Below are 21,554 nucleotides of genomic sequence, written 5' to 3' on the forward strand. Positions count from 1 at the left end.
GATTGTGTTGCTCAGGTTTAATCCAACATCTCCAAGAGGTTCCATCACCTCCTGGGAGCCTGTTCTGGCATTATGTTACCCTCATTGAGAAAAGATGATACTTGAGTTCATTCTAGCAACCTGTCTCCATTGCATTTTGCTCTTCTGTGGTATTTCTCCAAGTCTGATCTCCAGTCTCTCTGCATTTTGCCATTAGATAGCTAAACCTCTCTTTCTCCTTTTTTCTCCAGACTGAAGAAGCCATGCTTTCTCAACTTCCACTTTTACATTCAGTGCTCCAGCCCTGAGCAATCTTAAGGTCCTCTGGTGAGTTGGTCTTTGTCAGTGTGTTTCTTGCACCACAGAGCCCAAAACTGGAGGTGATCAAACGACACTTTTTGCGCATTAGTATTGTTTATATTTATAGCTGGATACATTCACATGGCATTGTCAATAGTAGAAAATTATACTTTGATACATATACAAATCAGTATTTCAAAGCATGGCTTTATGACTTATACTTGAATAAAATATCCTAATTTTCCACCATACTGAGTATTAAACATACTGTTCTATCCAAAGAGGGATACTGAATATTTTTAATTTAAAATTCTGTGCATTTTCTGATACTTGAGTAGCTAAAGTGCTAACTTAAAAATTGAAGTACTAAAATGTAAGCAGAAGCACTAAAATTAATTTTTCACTTATTATTTGAGATGAAAAAAATATTTAATTAAGGCTAAAAGCATTTTTCTTTGATTTGTTCCTTACCAATAGAAATTGGAAACCCTGTGAAAAAATATCAGTAAAATCATGGAAACCTGACATTGTTTTGCTTTCTGTGACAAGAATTATCTGAGTGTAAACAGTTAGATTTCATATTTTGCAGGTGCTTTACAAGACTTCACATACTTTGAAGTACAAAATGCAGTCAGTCAAAACAAAGTATTTAGAGGTCATTTATAGTAGTATCTGAAGTCTGAAATTCCATCATGAGAAACAGGAAGCTTTTTCGTGATGGGCTCTTTTTTAAAAATCACATGTCCTAAACTACCTCTGGTTTGGCACCTTAGACAGTCAGATATTACAATATTAAAAGGAGCAAAAAAATCCAAACATTTTGTACAATAGACTATCTCAGCTTTTTATGGCCAATCATCCATGCTAGTTTCTGCTAGTGAAATTAAATTCTGCAAGAAGAGTAGCTTTTTAATTATTATTTTCCACATCATGAGCCTACTCTAACTGCTTGTGAATGACTAGAACTAATATATAGCTGATTAGCACTCATTCCTGCAGCTAAGGACAGATATTAAAGCTATTTTCTTCCTATGTTGAAAGTTATTAGCAAATGGAGTTTGGGATGAAAACCAAAAGAAAATAAAAGCTCTAAGATGCAGGCTGAAAAAATATAATCAGCAATGTTGCAATTGCTTTTATTGTTATCCTTGGTGAATGTTACAAGCCTTTTCATTCAGCAGAACCAGATGGGAGAACCAAGTAAAAATTAAAATATGTTTCCATAAAGTATAATAATTTGAAATGAAAATAATTGAGTATTTTTGATGAAGAAAATATGCTATCAATAAGAAACAGGCTTATAAAGAAGAAAATGCCTTGTAATGGCACACAGGTGGTAGAAGGCAATACCAACACACAGACAATGAAAGCTTTAAGAGGTTAATAGCACAACCCAAGAACCTGAGTAAGAGAATAATAAACAATTTGATTTGGAAGGGATCTTTAAAGGTCATCCTGTCCAACTCCTCAGCAATGAGTAGAGACATCTTCAACTGGATCAGGTTGTGCAGAGGCCCGTCCAACCTGATCTAGAATGTTTCCTGGGATGGCACATCTGTCACACCTCTGGGCAACATGTGCTGGGATTTCACCGCCACTTCCATCATAAAAGTTTTCTTCCTAATTCCTAGTCTGAATCAATGCTCTTTTAGTCTAAAACCCATACACCTTGTCCTATTGCAATAGGCCCTGCTAAAAAATTTGACTTCTTTCTTTGTGCTACTTACAAACATAAAGCTACTTAAAGACCTTCAGTTGTATTGTTCACACTGAAAACTACTGTTTTAAAACATATAATTAGATAGTAATTCAGCATTAACAATAGTTTCTTACTTTCTTTTTCTTGATTTATTTTTCATGTAGCTCCATGATTACATTTTAAAGAATTCTATTGTAGATGAAGAAAGTTTCCCAGATAGGTCAACATGACATTTAACAAAAACAGTTCTTCAGAAACATAAAAGGGAACAGTTTTTCCACACACACCATATTATGCTTTGAGTAAGAACCAGAGTCCTCTTCCAAAGAATATTCTTGTATTAGTAGCACAGCAGTTAAGGCACCATGAAAGAAGTATTAGCTTGTCATCATAATTTATTAAAAATAAGACATCAGTGTGTATGTAAGCAAAGTGCTGTGACACAGCCTTTAAAAAACATGTTATTAGCACCTCATCTGAAACATTTATGATAGTGTTTATGCATTTCCCCACACTATCCATTTTATGGAATCGTATCACTTGGACTGGAAGGGACCTTAGAGATCATCTAGTTCCAACTCCCTTGCCAAGGACAGGGACACCTTTCCCTAGACCAGGTTGTTCAGAGCTCCAACCTGTCCTTAAACACTTCCAGGGATGGAGCATTTACAACTTCTCTGGGCATCCTGTTACAGTTTTTCACCACCAACACACTAAAAAAGCTATAAACCTTCTCTTTTCCACGCTGAACAAACACAATTTTCTCAGCCTTTCATCACAGCAGAGGTGCTCCATCCCTCTAATCATCTTGGTGGCCCTCTTCTGGACGAACCCATTGATGTCCTTGTTTGGCTGGGGACCTCAGAGCTGGATGCAGTGTTACAGGCAGGGTCTCAGGAGAAGAGAGTAGAGGGACAGCATCACCTCCCTCAACCTGTTGGCCATGCTTCAATTTGACTTTTTTCTTATTGTTTTGAAAGTTGCTGATCCACCCCCATCATATGTAATTTTTTTTTTTTTAATATTTGTCTTCATATTTTGACTGACCAATAAACCCTTAAAATGAAGGAAGGGTTAAAGCAGATGAGCAAAGGTGATGTACCCATGGATGTGCTCATTTGATAACACAGGTTGTGACTCACCACAGCTGTTGCAAAGAAGTTGAATTTACTTCAACACAAAGGGGACTGGAGAGTGTATGTTTTAGATAAATGGCTATCAACAGTTGAATGGATCAATTGGTGATCTAAGGGTTTCTCAATGAGTTCATTAAAATGTGAGTGTCTCCCTGGGTTAATCAGACCAGCATGTGGGGACTGAATATGTGTCCCAACCCAACAAAGAATATAAGAATTGAACAAACAGCAGAATTTGAAAAAGAGCAATGGGCTTGACCTGGACTCCACTCACATATTCTTTCCTGGAAATTGGGGATACCCAGTGACATGATAGTGAGCATGCTATAGAGACCAGTAGTGGGAGTCTCACTAGTATTGTGATTAAGCTGTGTATTACAGTAACTGGGGTTTTTTGCAAAGTGTAACTTACTTTTGTATTGTGCTTTACTCTTTGCAAAACAAGAGATTCTGTGCAGCAGTATCTTCAAATAAGTAAATTTTATATTAAATATTACATCTCTGTGTGTGATGTGTGAAATTTTTAAAAGAACTTTGCCAGAGAGCATTTGACTCAGACTCATTTTAATTTTTTACTGAAATCCAGTATAAGTAGTTTTGTCACAGAGATTTGGGCATGCTAAAGAACAGGTTTTTCTTGGGTGTCTTCCAGGCAGACAGTATAAACTTTGGTAGTTCCCACTACCAAAAATAACTCTCAACACTGTCACAGTGAGCCTTTCAAATATTTTATATGTTTTGAAAATCATAAACATGAGAAAATAAGAATATCTTGTCCACCCAAGCCTGGGAAATAGCTATGTAACATGATCAATATAACTTAAGAGTTTTTGCCGCATTTCTAGTGCACAGCAGAAAAATCTCCAGCAATGGGGATGAGTCTTGGGGATGGGAGCAATTGCAGCAGTGCTGCATGTACTAAAGGAGCAAGACTGGTGATCTGCTACTTGGTATTTTCCCCTAAAATACAGAGAAGGATGGGAAGAGTGAAAAAAATATTAGATTAACAGACTACCATTGGGCTATTCTCTTTTCAGTACAGACACAATAACATGAAGTTGGTGTCTGAGGGACTTGGGCTGTTCTTTGACTCTTATGAGGTTCATTTGTTGTTGTCATTTTTTTTCCTAGAAGATTGTTCTGAAAATCACTTTTTCATATAGACAACCTTACTTTACTCTTTAGGTTTATCCACATAGATACAAATTATATAAGGATAGATATTAAAAAAAAATAAAGTTAAACAATTCAAAATGTGTCTTCTCTAGAAATAACTAAATTTTTAGTTTTCCTCGTATTCAAAATTGCTTAATCAACAAGCCATCGAAGGCCCAAGTGCACCTCCATAAACTCTGATCTCCAGTTTTAAGGCTGAGTTTTCATTTGGTTTCCAACCACCATTTTCTTTCTTCTATCTCACTTTATGACAACTTGTGCAGAGCAATAGTATCTGTTGAGTTTATGTGCGTGTTGGTGACAGTGTATAAATCTGTACGTGCAAGAACAAATTAAAATACCACAGCTGGCACTTGAAGTATTCGAGTTTTTTTACTGAGATTTTGTCCATTGTGGAATACTCACAGCTCTTTACTGGCTAGCACTCGTAGTTTAATGCCTTAGAAAGCCTTGAGCAGCCTAGAGAGGTAGCACGGGCAATCCAGCATTTCAGTAGCTCTGAAAGCAGCAAATGGTAGCTGCAAATCTGATACCACCAGTAGAAGCAAAGAGGGAGAAATATAGTCTTCTGTTAGTCTAATTCCTGCAATTAGAAGGTTTCAGAGACAGACACGCAGATGTTGTTCGCAGGAGGGATGCAAGCCAAAGAGGGAGGGCCCCCTCTCGGGTCCTTCTTTTATTCGGAGAAGGGGAAAGGGGAGGACTGGGGGCAGACCCGGGGTGACCGGCCAATCAGACACTGCTAAAGAGTTTGAGTTTTGCCTGCGCTTGGAACAAAGGAGTTCAGAGCACTTGGCAGAGGCAAGTCCTGGCTTGTCTTGGAGATGGGGGAAGGGAAGCTCGGAGCAGGCAGCAACAGTCCATGTCTTCAGTGTTCTACAAAAAACCAGAAATTATATCCTGAGGCTGAAATTGTAGGGTTAAAGGCAACAGACAGTCTACAGAAAACTTGACAGTGTCAAGGGTAAAAAATTATATATATATATATATATATATAAAATTTTTCTTGAGTAATATTTTTTGTGTGTTCAGTATTTTATAACTGAAAGGTAAAGTACCCTCTTTACTGGTTACACAGTAAGTAGTTAGCATTTTCAGTTTCATCTAGATTTTGATGTGGTTACTTTGCTACCCCATTATGGTAAAAAAAAATTACTTCTGCATTTATTTTCTTATTTGTAGGTTTACATGCCCAACATATTGTATCTTGACATTTTCCAGCCACCTGAAATCATCATGTCAGCTCACTCATGAACTGCTTTATGATGTAGAATCCAAGAGTATTTACTAAAATAAAGCTAAAAAGAAATATTTAGTGAGCAATGCTTAATGATAGACAGTGATCACAGCTAGGTTATACTGAATAAATACAGAGATATGAAGAAGCAAATCAAGAAAAAAAGAAACAAAGGAACCAGAAGTTTCAAGTGGTGCTTAATACTCTGAATAAAGATGAAAATCAGAATGCTGATTTTCAGGCTGTACAAGATCATTTATCTAACACAGTCTTGATAATGGCTGAAATCCCCCTTTAGAAGTTATTTGTAAATCTAGTACTTACATTCTGCACTAATTTTTCAGGACGTCTGTAAATGTCCTTGTAAAGACTTTTACCCTGCATTCCTTACGCAACTAGGGATTGAATTGAACATGATTAGCAATCATCCTACACTTCATGTAATTTTTCATGTGACTTTTGTGGCATATATCACAAGTCATTATTTTTTTGATAGTTCTCTATGATGACACTGTAAAGTCCTGGCAAGGCAACTGGTGGTAGAATCCAGGACCCTCTGGGAGCAGGAAAGAATGTAGCAGGTATTTTCAAGAGTGTTTAATTTCTGCTCAAGCCAATATAACTCTCATAAATTGTTACTTAAGTAATTTGTAAGGCTTTCTCCTAATTTCTCTAGGTTTTCTGTCCTCATTTGTGAAAACAGACTTCAGTCATTTTTCTTTGCCTTTCATCTTGTGCTTTTCACCTTGTGAGCCCTTTGCAGCATCACTTATTTTTTTCTCTGTATATTCAGTCTGACTGCTGTAATTAAAAAAATTATTTAAAAACTACAAAGGTATGTGTGGTGGGTTGACTCTGGCTGAACACCAGATGTCCACCAAACCTGTTCTATTACTCCGTTCCTTAGCTGGACAGAGAAAGAAAAATATAACAAAAAATTTGTCGGTCAAGGTAAGGACGGGGAAGGATCACTCACCAGTTACTATCATGGACAAGACAGCTCAGGGAAATTAGTTTATTAACAATCAAATCAGTAGGGTGATGAGTAAGAGAACCAATAATAATACTCCATTCCCTTACACCTCCCTTTTTCCTGGACAGAGCTCCACAAAGGATTTTTCTACCTCTTTCCTCTTGGTGGTGCTGGGGGACAGCGGGTGGGAGTCATGGTCAGCTCATCACAGATGGTCTCTGCTGCTCTCTCCTCCCCAGGGAGAGCATTGCTCACATCCTTCCTGTGCTCTAGTGTGGGAACTAGACTAGAGACAGTCCTCCATTAACTTCTCCAGTATTCTTGGATATTATCCTAGAGGTCCTACTGCTGTCTCTGATGGACTCTGCCTTGGACAGGGGTGGATCTGTCTGGAATTTATCTGACACTGGACATTGGGGAAGCTTCTAGCATTTCTCACAGAAGCCACCTCTGTAACCACCCCCTCCCCCTCCCTACCAAATCTTTTGCCATGCAAACCCAATTCAGTATAGAAAAACACTTTATATGGAAAATGAAACCCTTGAAGATATGTACAATCTCCATCCTAAAATATAGCCTTCTGTCTTATCTCTTTCATCCCAGTGAAAAGGAAGAACGAGAGTTCTTTCCACACTGAAAAAGTTTAGGTTCCATTAGCTTATATTTTTCAGCTGTTGCAGGCAAATTCTAGCATGTATTTCTGTACCTTTCTAAAATGCATTTTGGCTGATTACCAGAGCCATTACCAGAACATACTTTTCTCTAGTTACTGGAATAGAAAAATTGTAAGGGAACACGGTACTTTTACCTCACTGCTGCAGGAAACTCCTTTTGCAGAAGGTAGATATTTTGAGCCTAAAGGCTTTTAATATATAGCCATACAGTTATGTAACACTTTGCATCACCTTTTTTCAGAGTACTCAGTCTTGGTTCCAGAGCGGTTAATTTTTGTAAATCACATAATAAAGGATACTCTGATTTCAGAGGTAATTCAAAAGTTATTTAGTAAGTGGATAACACACTCTTGAGGGCTTTTTTTTTTTTATTTTCAGTACTAATTCTTTATGAGAACTCATTTTCATTTTATTTCTTGAAATTCCTTTGATCTTATTTCAAGCACATACCTCATTAAAAAGGACTTCTCTATAACAGCCCAAAGCATTCCTAAAGCAAAAAATTTTAGCAGCTACTTAACAAAAAAAAAACCCCAAAACAAAAGTAAAAACCCAAAACCTTTATCTGATTTGAAATTACTGGCCCTTATTTCAAAAGGAGGGAGAAAGTCTCAGAAGGATATCTAAAAGAATTCTAAGGTATGCATAAATAGCTTGCCAGTTAGTAATTCTTGGATAATAATGGAATTAATTATGATGTAGCAATTTAAATGTTCCAGTGAAGTATATTAAAACTCTCTGATTTTTCTGCTAAATCGTGTTCCTTTATTAATTTTTATTGTGTGACAACAGGCTGTTGGGATTTTTTTTTTTTTTTTGCCAACATAATCCTTTTCTTAGATCCATTCTCTTTTTATAAAATGTAAATGCATGGAAAAAAGAGAGATATGTTTAAAGGAAAAAGCATCTTGAGATCACTGCTCTAATCAAAACAGAGAATAGTGGAGGAGGCTTTGTCATTCTTCTCATACTGAGGAAAATTCAGACTACTAGTCTCACTTTGCCCTCAAAGGTTGATGCCTTTGAGTTTTCCCTGCTCCTGATTGATCATAGCAATATTGCACTAAGCATTGGATCTGATGGGAAGGTCTAAATGAAAGAGTGATCTGACATTCAAGGCATGAGTCTGGATATAAAAATAGATAAAGGTTTATTTTCTTCTGCCATAGGCCACTAAGTTGCTCTCTCAGTTCCCATCAGTAGCATAATGTTATGTGTCTTTGTATGGTGGGTTCAGTAAGCATGTTTTAAAATTTGTGAGTGAAGCATGCATCTGCTATAACAGTAGAAACTACAGCCTGTGTCTGTACCCAAATAAACCATAATCAAGTCTTTGTTAACTTTGAAGTTTCGTAATTAAGACCTACAGAAATCCATGTAATGTTCACTATGGCACCGATGTCACAAAAATATTTCAACTTTATCTATCAGAAAATACTAAACCTTTCTTAAAATATAAAAAGCAGAAAACAAAAGATTATCTCAGAACACAGGAAAATGAATATATCCTGATATACATCTATACGTTTGTACACTACATCAAAAAGAGATCAATCTTCCCTTTATCTCTGATGAAACCATCTAACACTAGTTAAACATGTTTTGCTTATACTTACAGTGAAGAAATCTGCTTAATGAGAAGACAGACGTTCTCATCAACAAACTATAGTGTCTCTTCAACATTCTGGAAATTGCCCAAAGTCTGATAAATGTTTATGGCCAACATGTGTGTAATACAAGGTATGATTCATCATTGTGCAGTAACTGTTTTGCACATTACCAGAAGTGTGATAAACATTTCCTGGCAGCTTGTTGGCAATAGAATTTATTTAGTGTTGACATTTATTCTATTCAACTCTTTTAAAGCCAGCACTCTGTATGGTGCACATGCTCCATACCAATGAGAACAGCAGATAGGGAAGACAGAGCTTGGACTGAAGCTGTATAACATTTAGTACTTCTTTCAATTTACAATTTTCTTTATGTTTAAAGTAATTTTCTTATAGAGTGGAGAAGGAAATCACTGTACCATAAGCTTTCAGATGTTGCATTCAGCAAAATATGTCCCTTTAAAAGAAATAATTTCTTTACTGACCACAGTAATTTAGTCATAGAGCTGCCACTAATGTCAGCAGGAGCTGTACAACAAAATCCCCATACACCTTCTTTTTTCACTGTTTGTGTAATTTGATGTTAGATTTTAAACTGGATGAAGCACACCATTGCATAACCCTGAATCTCCCAGTACCTGCTCACAGCTCCAGAACTCCCAGATCCATCAAGTGGCTACAGGGAGCCAAGCTGAAAGTGCTATGTCTTCAGGACACCTTTTCTCACTTGGGTGAATGAAAAGCCCAAGCCTCTCTAGGGCCTTTTATCTCAGCTCCAGCTTGTGTGAATAACAAAACAGTGTCCTCCTGGAAGCCAATTCACAGCTGTAGTTTAGATCTGGATCTTCCCTTCTGTCAGAGGAGACTTACAAGTGTTTGCCTAAGAATGTCTTAACTCCCTCCATCTCTCTTTTCCAATCTTCATGGAATAACAAGATATATTCCTTGACCAATGTAATAAATAGACCTTACAACAAGTGCCTGATAAAATGAACCCAGATGAAGCTCTTGCTTGCCTGTACTAGCTTTGATTTTAGCAGAATTTAATGAGTAAGGTCATTCTCCTCACCTGAAATGGCCGAGTATGTCTTAAAAATGGAAGACTACAGGTTGGATTACCTTCAGAGATAGTGAAACCTGCGTATTCCACTTCCTTTTGGAGAATAATTTATTCTGGCTGTTCTACAGATGAGAGTAAGTGGTATTACATCCTCCTGATAGCTCTCAAAAGCCAACAAGCCAAAAGCAAAAAGCTATTTCGAAGATAGACTGCAAGCCCCTACTTTCTGTTTGGTCTTGAAATGCCTTTGGTTGGAAGTATCAAGCTCACAAAGGTCTGCCCATACGGACAGAAAGTGTTCTCTCTACACTGTTGTCTGGTAATTAACCAGGGAGATTCTTAATTCTCCCTACGTATATAAAAACAGCCTATGAAGAATTTTATGCTGAATTTCAGAATGCAGAGAAGATGCCTAAATGCCTACTAAGCATTTGCTTTGTACAGGTCCTAACGTGGAACATTTTTCTGGTCTACAGTTTAACAGCCCTAAATGTGCTGTAGTGTCGCAAATCTAAGGTTCTCTCAACACACAGTCTGTAACCCCAACAGCCAAGGATCAAGGGCTGTTGTACAGGCTTCCCAGGGAAGCACCAAGCCTGGAAGAGATAATAATTTAGACAGTACTCTCAGACAATACGTGGTGTGACTCTGCGCATGGTCCTGTGCAGGCTAAGAGTTGGACTTGATGATTTTTGTGGGTCCCTTCCAACTCAGCATATTCTGTAATTCTGTGATAATAAAAGCAAATTATGGAATTGCCTGTAGTGCAGATTTAGGATTGTTTTAATGGTCTATAGGAAATAATTGTTTGTTAATTTTGGCATGTTATGGGCATATATTAGTAACAGAATTGCATTCTTCTACCTGTGGATATCAGACACACAGATACACAAAATAAATAATATGAGATTAATGTTAAATTTCAATGAAGCTAGAGAATCCATTTGTATTTCCAGCACACAGCATTAAAAGCTCATGACTTAATTAAAATGCAAATACTGAATAACCCACTGATTTCTGCAATTTAACCATGAATAAACTCTGTCTGTTTTCTGCTTTAATTTGCTGTACTAATCAAATTAATGGTAATTAGTGAATACTTAAACAAACAACAATAAGGTAGGTTATTCTTTCTGGGTTTACGTCTTTTAATAATGATATAAACATAGATGAGATCAGAACATTCGTTTACCCAAATATCGACAAAGTACAATTTATGTAAATCTGCAATATTGAATGCTGCCTGTAAAACTCATTAGCTGAAATAGGGCATCTTGAAGACTCACACGAAGTATTAAAATAAAAAGTAAAAGGAATCTGAAGATGCAAAACCACGTGCATCTTCTAAGTAATTTCAGAGAGCTTGCTAAGGGGGAGGAATTTGTTTTAATTTGGGTTATTCCTTCTTATACCAGCTATAACATCAGTAATAAGAAACATTAAAAGCCTCATAATCTCTAAACATAACAGAAAGAGGGGCAAAAGGAAGCAGCAGCTAAAGTAGATAGTAGACTTCTCACTGAATTTCTGTATGTAAATTTGAACAACACACTAACCACAGTCATAATCTAGCCATCAAAAGAAAGATTATCCAACCTAAATAACTGCTGAGCAATGACTGGATCAGATAACCCTAAAAAGTAAGGCAGTGCTGTTTTTTACAATGCTTTTCAAGCTTTTGGGCAGTGAATTTCAAGAATACAGGGGAGAGAAAGGGTAAGGAGGAAAAGTCAGTTTCTGTCTTTTTTTTTTTCTTTCAACACTTAAAACTCCAGCAGCTGTGGGAGAGTGAAGGAGTCCTCACTTCAGGTTTGACCATTAGAAAATGTTTCAAAAGGAACGATATTTTAACCTGCAGCCTCCTTCCTCCTTAAACACCAACTGCAGCAAGATACATAGCTACAGGAGAGGAAATATTATTGGTCTCTTGTCTACTGGCAGTGCTACTTTTCACAGTCGTGAAACCAGTGTCAGGACTGCCATGACCATGGGAAAAGCCTGAACATATGTTGCGATCTGGTTTAAACCCAGAAAAGCAAAGCAAACTAAGTCTCTGTGCATAAACCAGAAAGAACTTAGAAAGTTCAAAATATCCCCAGAAATGAGATTAAAACCAAACAAGTTTAGATGTTGTTGCCAAAAAATGGATGTATTTTATTTAATAGTAAAAGAGGCAAAGAGAAGGGAAGAGAAAAGAAAGAGAGAAAGAAAAGAAGTGTGTGTGGGGGGTGGGGGAACAGGGAGAGGTGACAGGGGTTAGGTGGAAGCAGATCACCCCTCTGAGGGTCCCAATGATGTCTCGTTGCTCCCCTCCATCTGGTCTGCTCATGGTGAGGGTCCCCCGTTGCCGCTGTGGCCACGCCGCTACATGCTGGCACACGCCATGTCATGCCACCACACTCCAAAGAGTGCAGAATCCCATGGATTAATATACACTTCGGGCCAGGTGGGAATGCCCACATGCCTCTCTTGCAGGGGCCAGCTTGACACACTGTCCCTTGCAACACTGAGGGTCTGTTGCATCATCTCTGGTGCTCTGGTGCAGGGTCTGGGGACCCTTTTGAGGGGGGCGCCCTGTGATGGGCCATGTCACCCCCTCCTGCTGTGGATAAGCTTCCTCCCCCCTGGTGAGGACCCCTCTGCTGGGCTCCTTTGCACAGCTGAACGATGGGCAGTCACTGCACCTCTGACCAGAGGCTTTTCCAAGATACCCAGAGCCTCTCCTCCCTCCACCCCTTGGTGCGAGGGTCTGTTCGAGCCTGGCAGCTGATAGCCCTGGGGCTGTGGTCCTCATCTTGGAGGTGTTAAGCCCATGCTCAGTGAATGTCCCCAGCCCTGAGTTGTTACTTTATCTTCATCAGCGAGCAGTGTCAGGCCTCAGTCAGGGTGTGGTAGTCCTCTCTTCAGCTTTTGGAATACAGTTTTAAAAGTCCTTTAAGAAAATGTTTAAGTCATAAAATATAATATTTCAGTCTCTGACAACATACCACTCAGCCTTTAGAGTGAGAAGTACTACAGAAGATGTTACACACCAAGAAATAACTTAATAAATATCAAATTAATTTCCACTTCTTTGCAAGACAAATTTTGCAGGCCTCAGGACAAAAACCTGCCTGATTGGATGTATGGTCAGTGGTGCACAAGAATAAATAAAGTTTCAAGCTTGAGATAGAGTTCTCATCTTCTTGGTGTCAGAAACACCACTGTTGATTCTTTTATCCCCCTCTCTTTTTTTCTTTACATACGACAATATGAAGTTCTTCAGATGTTTCTTTTGACGGTATAACACATACTTATTTGTTTTGATTACAAGACAACCAGCTCTTGAAACTGCTATTCAATAAATTTGGAATTCGATAGGGGCAGATATCATGAGCTATTATGAAAACAACAAGAAATATCAGATTCTGATTTCCTGCTAAATTATGCCTACTGATGTTATTTGTTAAGGATCAGGGTGAATGTAAAGTGCTGCAGGCTTATAAAGACTTCAGCAGATAAGACGGAGATAATTAATAGGTTATATGAACATTTTCTACTAATACTTTCAGTACAACTAAATTCCACTAACTGAAGAAATTAAATCTTTTCCTTCCAGCATGCTCTATTTGAGGGTGCAAGGGTCACACATGCAATGTAATCAGTGCTTTTGAGAATGGATCAGCAGAGCACCAGATAATTTTAGGAATTTTTGGCAAGGAGTAGATGTGTCTTCCAATTTTGATAAGATAGAAAATTGTAAAATAAATTAAGGAACTTACAGTAAATAGCACATGGTGTGAACTTCAGCACTATAAAATGATACAGGTCAAAAAAATTCTGTTCAGTTATGCCAGATTGCACTGCTATAGAATCAGATCCTACCTTAATAATCTCCATGATAAGGCAAAAAAAACCAACATAATGAAGAATGTGGTCTTCATGGACAGAAATTTGTTAATTTGTTTGGAAGTACTAAATGTTGTGGAAGGCAGAATATTGCATCTTCTCCCTTCCTTCATGAACACATTGAAAATGTAATTAAGTGGGAATGGTGGACAGGTGTTTTCCTGGAGACAGTAATTGTCTCATTTGTAATTAGGGACAACCTGGTTTGTTGTTTGGGATTTTTTGGGGCTTTTATTTTTTTTTTCACTTGTAAAGGACACTGGTTTTCTTCCCTAATTCTGATGTGACATTTATTCTCTCATCTAGAATTAGGTTACCTGCTTTTGAACTAGAATATAGGAATTGCAAATAGAAGAGGAAAAACTAAGATCATCCTGACCTTTTTCCCTTCTCTTTCAAAAAAATACCATCTAGAAGCCAAGTGGAAGCAGAGTTCAGACGGTGGTATGCTTCAATTTCAACTCGATAAAAGCATATCCAGTAACTTCCCAGGCTGAGGTTAGACCACAAGGTTGCCATTTGTCCCTCAGTGATTGATCTCTTACACAATACGGGTATCTCTTGAGGACTTATCAGATGAGATAATCAATTTTATTTTTTCTTTTCTATAGCTTTACTTATCTGTCTTCTGAAATCTTGCAAGTCTACTATAATTTCTACATGGTGCAGATAACAGATGCCTTAAATCAATAATAATATTTTAGAGGTTATAGGTCTACATCCTCAGCTGTAGTAAATCACTGATGTTCCATTTAAATAACATAACTTGCATTTTATCCTTTTTTCAAAGGATCACAGGCTATCTAATAATACCCCAGAAAGTTGTTCTCCATGTTTCTTCTATAGAAAAAAAATCACATTAATGGTAATTAACACAATGTATCCACATATCAGGCTTAATACAGATTGCTGCTCCTTTTAGTGTATGAAAACCTTAGGAAAATTTCCAGATGCTGGTACATTATCCTTCTCAATCATTAGCATAGCCTGATAATGTTGCATCACAAAGAATCTTAATTTAAAAATCAAAAAAAATATTGACTAGCCCTTTACACTTTCAATATCACTTTTCCAGTAGTTCTATCTGGGCAATACACTTAAGCAATTGTCCACTGCTGTGGTCAGTTGATTTATCCTCTGGTTATGATTGAAGTAGGTAATCAAAACCAGTGGTACTTCGAAGTGATTGCCAGAGAAGTCAGTGACAGTTGCAGCACTTGCAAATGCCTTGGGATTAGCATGATATTAGCAGTAATATGGGGAATATTAAGAAAGAAAAGGAAGAAAAATATTTTATTTATATTTTGTGGTCTTCTTCCTTCATTAGAGATACCTAATTAAAAGTCTAAATTTCACACAGACAGAATTAAATACGTACTGAGCTGTTTAATGGATTCCTCTCCAGGAAGTATGGAAACAGTAACACCTGCACGTGTATATGGAGCACAGCAAATCATTTAGGCTTTGCAATAGTAGGTTGTGTGTTTTCATTTGTCATAGATAATAATTAAAGTTTTGAGAACAAGATTTAATGTCTATTCTCAATCATCAGTCTCCATAACTTGTCATCACCAAAAGGGAGGTTTAATTCTACTGTTCAGACGAGTTGCTTCATTCTAGCCTTTAAATGTATGTGTTAAATTTTTAGCTCCTAAGGTGATATGGAGAACTAGCTTTGTGTTTTAATAATGTGTGGGAAGTGCAGAGTAAACTTTATAAGCAAAAATAAAATCAATTTGACAATACCTTGCCAGTTTCTAGTTTGTGATTAGGATGAAGAATTAATTTTTTTTATTTTTCTGTTAACCATTTTAGTAACTACCACTTGTATAATCTGTTAAATTTAATATGGTTCATCAATGTTTTAATACTCAAATATGCCACTTGGATAAATGTATCAGTGTAATAATTTTTTCTATGATAAAGTTGTAAAAGGTATTTTAATCAAAGGTCAGATATTACATACTTGTACCAAGAGTTTACTATTTAAACAGTCCTGCTTTTAGAATACTCATGCTGAAAAAAAATCACAGTGCAGACGTGATACCAATCTCTTTATCTAAAAATCTTACATCCTTTCAGAAAGAAAGCTGCATCATCACAGTGCGGTTTGCAGGTGGAGTAGAATGAAGGCAGGTTAAAGAACTAAAAAGTTTTCCTCTGGGAAACCACCCCCCCCCCCCACCATAAACAACCAATACAGCACCCAAAAAAAAAAAAGAAAAGAAAAGCCAAACACATTTGTAAGTAGTAACAAATTCAGTTTTGGGAACTGAATTTATGTACTTTGACATTAGCCTTGATCTCTTAGTTCTGGTTTTGAATGTAGTAAACCAATGGGGGCAGACCAGCTCTTGGGCCTTATTTGTTCTGATCATTCAGTAAATTAGAAATCACCAAAAATAGAGTTACAGTATAAGAACCTTTTAATAGGTAAGGATATTTTCCCTCTTCCTAATTTTTTTTTATTTTTTAATTTCAAGTTCTGGTGAAATCACTTATTTTGCTTTTTAGAAACACATTTATATTTATTCTGTAGAGGGAAAGGAAAACAAAAAGTCCCTACAATGACAAAAAGGCCCAGAACTCAAGAAAAAGCACAAAATATCAGTCCTCTTTTTCATTTAGCCTCAGGAAACAGCTATTCTGTTATTTTGACCCAATGAGCTATTAAAGCCCTGAAGGGCTGGATTCTAGACTCGTAGCCATGTAATAGAATAACATCCTAATGGAATGAGGGCAGGATCTGCAAGATAAAGATACTTGTCTTACTTTTCTTTGGGTACTAATGTGGAAAGCTGCAAAAAGCTGCACTGTCTTTGCTGAAAGGAAATAACTGGGCTGTAATCACTGCAAACGACAAAATTTTTGGTATTTCTGAGGAAACACAAGCCACAGCAGTGTACTACTGGTGCTATTACAGGAGTGTTACTTCTTTCCCAGTTAAATTTCTGGCCCAGTAGGCTTTCTACTCTGGCATGGTTACATTCAGATGTCTTTCTCCATTCAGGGTTCACAGGCTGTGTGTGCTTGTTTGTTTTCATATGGATGACAGAGATGGAAGATAATATCACTGCTCTCTGTCGACAGCAAGAAGGGATAAAACTGCAGATGGAGGAAAACACAGCTTGGATATGCTCTTTGTCACTTATTGTGCAAATTAAAAATCTATGTTATTTGATTAAATAGTTCCCTGGTTTTGCTGGATTATAAAATTGCTGTCTCATTCTGTATGAGCGGTACCTCAGATCAGATTAAAAGTTCAGTTTCTCTCATGCTGTATAAATGCAGAAACCATTTGTGCATTGAAAAGATATTCTGTTTTGCAGCTTCTGACGTTTTAAAAGAGGAAAGCCTTCTCTCTGAATTTAACCCTTTTTTCCCTTGGTTATACAATCCTACACAATTCTAAATAAGTAGATAAGAGATACATGTGCATCAGCAGGGATTAATTTTCTGTCAAAACCACAAGTGAGATCAATGTCCACATTTCCTACCTAATCACTACAAACATCTGTGTCCCACACAACTGTGAACTTCCTCTCCATCCAACTGCATAAAGGAATATTATTGCTGTTTTACAGAAGGGGAAATAAAATAGAGATTAAATTATTTCCCTGAGAGAATAGAAATAAGCAGGGAAGTAAATTGCACTTGGAATACCTTAATATCAATCCAGTGCAATGCTAATAAAGTTATCCATCCTCCACTAGTGCAGAAGGATCTGAAGGTAGGTGACTGACTTCCCACTATGATCAGTTTCCAGTGAGGTGTTTCAAATTCCTCTGATTTTGGGTATGGATAAAGAAAAAAGCCCAAATGTCAGTCTTATCAATTAGGTGGTTTTATGCACTTGTATTTCAAACTTTCACCAATCAAAGGCTTAATGTGTGCTTCTGACAAGCACCATGTACAACTGGGACAGGAGAAATAGATACTTGTTACATTTCAAGTTCACTCAGAAGAGTCCTCAAGAAACCCACTAATCCTCCAATATTGCAAATGATGTAACCTGTCTATGTATTTATTTTGTACCTTGGAATTTTTAAGAAACCTATACTGCTGTCAAGTTTTAATTAAATATGTTGAAGGCTAAATAACTTGAAAGCCGAGCAGGGTTGTGGGGTTTTTGGTGTTTTTTGGTTTGTTTCATTTTTTTTGGGTTGGTTTGGTTTTAGGAAAATGTAATTGAAAAACTCTCCTGGATGTTTTATGTGTTGCTAACTGCATATCACAATTATAGGGTAGTTTTCTGGAAAAAAAAAGGAAGGATACTATTGCATTAGTTTTTCAGAGTACAGATAAATTCACTCATATGTAGAACTGTTCACTGTTTGTAGATTTGGATTGAATGGTCTGAGAAAAATACAAGTAAATACTGGCAGATTTTCTGCCAGGAAAAACCAAGCAAAAATAATTTAAGTTGATGTATTGATTCACTAATAAAATTAGTAAAGAGAAAATGTTTGCCTTAACACATTGTAGTAGACATATAGAGAAAAGTGCAATTTGTGGTTGAGATGAGTGAAATATTAACTAGACTAACTATTAATTATAATGTCCTACCCTGTGACTTCAATAATTATAGTATCAAAAAAGATTTTATGGTTTTATTGTAAAATGTCATCCTGTGCATCACTTAAATAGAATGGTCTGAATGTTGTATATTTGCAGAGTGGCTTTGTGGAATTGTTCTCAAAAAGAATGAAGCAAATGCTCATGTTTCAATAAGATTTTTTTATATGTATCTATGCTAAATACAGACATTCAATATTTTCTATGAGAATTACTTATGTCATAACTCTAGATTCGATTATGCAATTTTTCTACCCTGCTGGGATTTTAGGGCTAATGGCAAAGCAATTTAGAGATATGTAAATAATATCTATGTGCTAAACTGGAGATTTCTTCATGGTTTTCCTGTGACTAAAAAATAAGGGAAAATCCAGAGATATACTTCATTGATTTTAATTTTGCTGTATCTTCCAATATTATAATGTGCTAGTTTTCAGAGCAAAATATTAGAAGGACATTAGAAGGAATCTGAATATGTGAATACTAAGTGTTATATAGACAATACTAAGTATTATACAGATTAAGAACAGAATACTGTTTCAAAATTCTGTTAGATGTGTGTAAGTTCTCAAGACAGCAGTAAAATCACTTGATGTTGCTGTTAAAAACTAATCCTAAAATAAATAGAGATTAATCTAAATCCATTTATAAATAAAATAAAGATTTTTTTGAGGTTTTTTTAATTGTTTTTTTCTTTTTTAGTTTTAAGCAGAGTTCTGCTTCATCCAACCTTTCAGCCCAGGACAAGAAAGGAATACAATTAATGTCTTAAGAGCAGGTGACATACACTGATATTTGTTATGTTTAAAAAAATAATCCATCTGGAAATGACATGGGTAGAACTTTTGATGCCAAGATGTTTTTGTGACTTGACAATTAATTCAAATTGAGTACAAAAATGCTAAGACAGGTGGATTAGTTCTGTGAAACAAACAAAAAAAAAGACATACTACGGAGAGGTTTTTAAATAGTCTGCAAATAAGTGAGAAATTATTAGTCTACCCACAGTGCAGGAAATATAATTATATAGTTATAAACCATGTGTTTTGTAAGAAAACTATACTTGCAAGGAGTTTGTAACATACTGTGCTTCCCATGCTGTGGTCTAACAAAGACTTACTAACAACGGTTTTGCTGACAAACCAAGCCAGCTTAAGAAAAAAAGGGTCTTTTAAAAATTATTTGATTCAAGAAAATATATGAAATTTCCAGGAGCCTTGATGGTTGGTGAGACACATTAGTAAATTATATGTTAACAACAGTTTGGGAGTGAAATGGACTGTAGACACATAATAACCACACAAAGGCTGAGTAATTAACAGTAGATGGTTCAGCTGGCAATAGGCTCATTTTGTGGCAGCTTACCATGTTTTGTGTGAAAAGCTTAAAAAAAAAAGATCAAACCCAGCAGATTCTAAGTGGAGAACGTATTACAGAAGTGGATATACGTTTTTTTGAACTTCATTTGTCATATGTACAGAGAGTTCAAGCAGAATACTGACAAGTTAGAACTATAATTTTCTTTTTTTCTTTTTTCTTTTTTTTTGGACAACACATACAGAAGGGAGCCATTTTGCTAAGTTTTGGTGCCATCACCTCTGTGAAGAATCCATGCAGCTTTCGCTGGCAGGGAAGGAACAATCAAAATCTGTAGAAAATGTCCAAACCTCCGCATCATGAAATAGTACAATAAATACCCTACTGATGATCGTTTGGGATGTCCCTTGAGTGACAGTTTCTCAGGCAAACCCTGCTTGATTTTCTAAAATAAGCCTTGGGAGACAGCTGCAGTTTGCACTTTTACCCTCACGCAAATTAGTCAGGCAGCATGGGGACAAGAACACGTGTGAATCTGTTCAGCGCAGGTGAGGTTATGCAGTTCTGTGTGTGTGTCTACTACAACAGCTTGCGGCAGACAAAGGCATGATACTGATGAACACTGTATTATGTGGACTCAAATTTGTGTAACATTCACCAGGTTCTTCCAAGAATCTAAATTTTATATTTACACGTGTCACTGTTTCAACTCTATTATGTATTCAGCCTTTGAAACTACTACCAATCTTTCAAACCTAAGTTTTCTCACTTAGTTCAGTAGATTAATTCAGTAAGCTACACAAGTCTGGCATGTGAGAGATCAAGTAGGAATGTAAAAAAATCAGACTGTCTTCTTGCCTCATTAAAAGCTTATTATTCCTACTAAATTATTTTACATTGAAAGAAAGAAGAAATTTTCCTTTGGGGATTGTTCAGGCAATGAAACATTTAAAGACAAGGCAGATCAGTAGTACATAACTCAATTAGGAAGACAGTGGATCCTAGAACTTTAATCAGCTTGATGATATTTTTAATAAATCTATTCCTCCTGCCCATGATAGTGCTAATTCTAAAAACTCAGCCAAAATTAATTATTTCAATTATAAAGAAAGAAAACATATTCAATACACACATGAAAGTGGGAATCTTTCTACAAGTAAGAATCATATATTAGAACAGCAATTGACTTTTGGTTATTCTTGAAATAAGGCTTTGTGATAATATACATATTTCATGGCAGCCAGTCTGGTCTTATACTTCCTGTGTTGCAACAGTCATTTGCTCCATCCATTGGCACATATTCTTCAACTCCACCAAGAGGAAACTATATTGCAGCATGACAATATGTGAGCTCCTACTTATTTATATTATTTAATATTAATTCAATTTTGTAGTTTTCTGTAAAATTGGGTAGGAAAATGTCATGAGGACTTGATGTAAAAACAAACAGTTCAAGCGGAAATCAGAGACCAAATTTTCTCTTTTTTATTTCTCTTTTTCTTTTTTCTTCCCCATTTCCTTTCTCTTTTTTCTTTCTTTTTTTCTGTTTCTTCTTTTTCTTCTTCTATTTCTTTTTCTCTTTTTAATTTTTCATTTTTATTTTCATTCTCTTCTTCTTTTACCTTTATCTTTTTCATTTTTCTTTTCTTTAAGTTTTCTTTTGTTTAGATTCCTTTTCCCCACTTTCCTAATTTTTATTTTATGTTTTCTTTTAATTCACAGTTTTCTCTTGCTTTTGTTTTCATCTTTGCTTTTGTCTTTCCTTTTGCTTTCGGTTTTGCTTCGCCATCATGAACAGCCCCTTCACTTACTGTCCCTGTTTGAGACAAATTTGGAGGAATGTCCAAAATGAACGACCTCTGACAGAAGGCAGGTTACCACCATCCTTCCCCAACCAGGTTTGGGAAAAATTTTCCTCAGAGGAAAGTGA

This window comes from Corvus cornix, chromosome Z, assembly GCF_000738735.6.
Source record: "Corvus cornix cornix isolate S_Up_H32 chromosome Z, ASM73873v5, whole genome shotgun sequence".
NCBI lineage: Eukaryota > Metazoa > Chordata > Aves > Passeriformes > Corvidae > Corvus > Corvus cornix.